Source organism: Topomyia yanbarensis, chromosome 3, assembly GCF_030247195.1.
Source record: "Topomyia yanbarensis strain Yona2022 chromosome 3, ASM3024719v1, whole genome shotgun sequence".
NCBI lineage: Eukaryota > Metazoa > Arthropoda > Insecta > Diptera > Culicidae > Topomyia > Topomyia yanbarensis.
The window spans coordinates 304,533,810-304,538,045 of NC_080672.1; positions in this window are offsets into that span (position 1 = coordinate 304,533,810).

Below are 4,236 nucleotides of genomic sequence, written 5' to 3' on the forward strand. Positions count from 1 at the left end.
ATGTGTTTCTGAAACAAAAAACACTTTCTTGTGCATACCGTCTTAAGATTACTGGGCTCTGGAACAGATCGTGCAACTAGCCATACAAGACTGTGGCCCCAAATGGTTATTTAGGATGAGTATACACTTGCTCTCAATGACCTTACACTCACATGTAATTTTCCTTCTAAAACTTTCAATGTGAGAATTTCTCTTCGCGAGGAATGTCTGTCTGACTGGATGGAGCGACAACTTGAAGAATACGTAGTTTGTTATACTGACGGTTCTTTGTTGGAAGGCCGAGTCAGTGCTGGTGTCTATTGTCATGAAATGAGATTAAACCAATCACATTCGCTTGGTAGATACTGTACCGTATCCTAAGCAGAAATCTTCGCGATTCTGTGTAGCGTACAATCAGCACTTCAACGGGGAATTTGCGGTAAAAGAATCTATTTTGCTCTGACAGTGAGGCTGCCCTGAAAGCACTTAGTTCGGTAGATTCATGTCGAACTCAAATCGAAGAACTTAGCATTTCAAAATCTATCTTCTATGGGTACCCGGTCATTCCGATATTACTGCGACTGATTTCGTTGGTCCAGAACCAGTTCTACCACTGTCGATAAGTTGGATAAAGCACAAGATTCGCTCTTTAGCTGCATTCGAACATGCCAACCATTGCAAATTTGCGTTAAAGCAAAGACTTTTCTGCCGGATGTGAGCCCGAAAATGTCAAAGAATTTGTTGCATTTTTCCAAGCACAACTGCAGTATTCTAGTCAGGGCACTGACTGGACATTGCAAACTCAATTATCACATGGCAAATTCATATGATCTTTGTGAATCCGATTACGGAATATCGTATCATTTGATATGCAACTGCCCTGTATTATTCCAATTGTGTATCCGGATTTTTGGTTCTCCATATATAGATGAACCTATGTACAGAGAGCTGAAATTTAAGGATGAGATATTGTTCCTAACCCAGTGCGGTAAAGAGCTATAGTTTTAGCAGTATTTGAATGACAATATCTCTTCGGGGGTGTTGTCGTTCTATTATCTTCTCTTCGGGGGTGTTGATATTCTTTATTCGCTTATTTAAAGCAGGGAAAAGCCCGTTCAAGCAGAACATAAATTTTTTTTCTCTTGAATAGGCAGCTGGAAGCTTTCGCGGTGATGTACGCGATGTGTTTTTTGAACGATTGGTTTGAATCCAGCGTAACCCCAAGATCCTGGGCAGTCGCGTCAGATTTTGAACGTTAATAACTTCCATCATACTTAATAGAATGATTTGAGTTTTAAGGCAATTTTATCGAAAATATGTTGCGCAATGTAGTATTAAAATTTGGAGTATGTATAACATGCATTAATACCAAAAATACTGTATTTTAAAAAAATCCTTCAAAAACTGCCGAAAATGGTGAAAATTTTCAGCTCATCTCGCCCAGCGCCGTCAATATGGTGCACCAACCGAACACTTAAATGATGAAAAGTTTTAAATATAGGTCCGCTGCAGATTTGTTTCTATCAACATTCGTATTTGGTTGCTTGGCGCGAATGGATGGCTGTACAATACCGAGAAATATTTTGAGCTGTACACGACTGGTGGATGAAGAAGTTTGTGTTGAAACGTGCTACTAGCAAAAGCCAGCATTTTCATTGCTGATGGTTGTAAGATAGCACACACACACACACACACACACACACACACACACACACACGAAAAACCGATTTCAAATCATCTGACTGAAGCTCGTTCCTGATTGGTTCCCGCTAATTTCATGAACCAAGCCGCAAATTTGGTCAGAAAGAATTGTGATTTCAGTCGGTTTCAGCAAGTCCACTTGTCAGATGTCAATACCGGGAGAGGTGATTATTAGGATTCATCACCGTGGATTAATTTGTGCAGCTCCGTATTAGAAAGCAGGAACAATTGGAACAAAAATCTCCCACCCGGAGAATATTTTCTTCGGCAAACAAATTAGCCCTTATCAGCGCTATCATTCCATTAGAATGAATTAAATTTGAAATCTTTTCTTTCGCCAACCGCGCAAATAATTGACGTTGAAAAACAAATCGGCAACTTCAATTGCCAAACACTTAGAAACGATCGAATCATTTTCCCGTCAATGTCACTTTTCTGATTCAAATTTTTGTAGGTATTTTCTTGCTTCCGTCAAATTGGTCAGTTCATTTGTTTTATCGCACATTTTTCGGATATTATTATAGAAAATAACTAACCCGATAAGAGGGAAGTTATTTTCCAAATCACGAAATGGAAATTTCATTTGCAATTCCTCTGAGAACGATTGTGGCTCTAATAAGGACCGTTTGTTGTGATTATATCGCTGATTCCTTGCAAAAACAATGCGACTTCTGTACACGTCTAGTGATGGAGGCAATTTTGAGAGCGCCTTTGTTTGCTGCTGCTAAAGGGTTCCAGGAACTAACGAAGCGGGTCGCCGGCGACAAGCGAACTGATTTCAACGATGATCAATAATTCAAATTGTGATAATAATTAGCGGATTTTTCTCATCGGCAAACAGATTATGCATTTTTCAGTTCCAATAAAAAAGACGAGCATGTAAAGTCTGACAACCGAAGTGAAATGGAGTTTCAATTGAAAATTCTTGCAATATAATTTATTGGTCCTGAAAAGGACCATTGGTTTGTTTTATCGTGGGAGGAACATACCGTTCACTTCCGATAGCGGCGAATTTCTCACAGGGTGACAGTTCCTGTTCCGTAGCATTTGACTCCTCGTCACCAGAGGTTGAGGTACTTTCGCGGATGGTTTTCGTTGCTGTCTGCTTGCGGACGGTCTGTTTGGTACGGGCTATGGCGCGGAAATTACTGCTATCCTGGTGTACAACGAATGATGAGAAAACCGATCGACCAATATTTACGCGCGAATACGCACTACTATCACTCTCTTGCTCGCTCGTTTTCGTGCCATGCACTTTTTCATTCCTTTCTGCTACTAATACTAGCATAACCTAAACGAATACGCGTCTTTCCCCCACCATCCATTTAGTGGGCAGTGTTGTCAAACGCATTTTCAGCGTTTCTTCAATAAAATTTCAACAATATTTTCAAAGAATGTTGCAGATTTGAAAAAAAAAGCAATTCCCAATTTTAATTTTTTAATTTCTTAACCATAATTTTCATAACGAATCATTTGAAAATTTCCAAACGCCATCTTTCTATAATTGATCCAGCAATTTAATATTTTCACCATACGATGCAGAAAGAAATCATAAACGGTTTATAACGCTACAGCTACGCCAATCATGTCAGTATCGCACCCATGGACAACAGTTCAATCCGGAAATAGAGTGCAGAAGTCAGCAGCATCCCACAAGAATCGAATCCAGCGCATCATTCGCCAAAGCGAACATAAACGGTCCTTTTCAGAACCACCATTATTTTAATGGAGAATTAATTGGAAGGCTTTCCCTTTTCCGCAAAATCCCGTTGATAACCTACACATCCATTGCCATATCCACGTACCATTTAAGCCAAACGCTACTGATTCCTGATAATTAAGTTTGACGATGTTCAGAGTGATTGCATAACCTTTCTATAGGAGAAAGGCAAAAACGATTAAGCTTACCAAAAATTTTAATCCGGTTCAAAAATTAATCTGATTCAATAAAAACTAATATGCCTCGGAGCGAATTGCTATAATTTTTTTCATCCAAATTTTTAGTTCTTATCAGCTTAAAGAGAAGCCCTTTTCTTGCGGGACATTACACCTGACACAATTAGTGACTCATTTTTGGAGCTAGCGTCATTGTGGCGCTAGCTTTGCTCTGTCACTAAGTTAGTGTCGGATTCTGATGAGACGAAACTGAAGCAAAAAAATTTCAACTAATTTAGTTATGTGCCCTTTACGCGCAAATGTGGTTTCACCCAATTTTATTCTTAGTGGAGGAAAATTGGTTTTCATCCAAATTTTTCTGTCTAGGGAGAAAAACATAGCATAGAAAAACATTACTCCACTTAGAGTTTAACACAAACTGTTAAAAGTGATCAAAACTTGCTGGGAAACTAGTTTCCTTCAATACGCTGGCTCCTACGATAAGTTTTGCCATTTCCTCCCACTCGGGAGCATACTATAACTAAACGCAATTGACGCTGTCGCACGTTCAACACGCTACCTGGTCAAGGAAGAGACACCTTTACAGCCGGGGAGAGCAAAAAAAACCCGCAACTACATGTTGAATCTCACTTATGGTGATACAAACAGTCGATGCTTTAT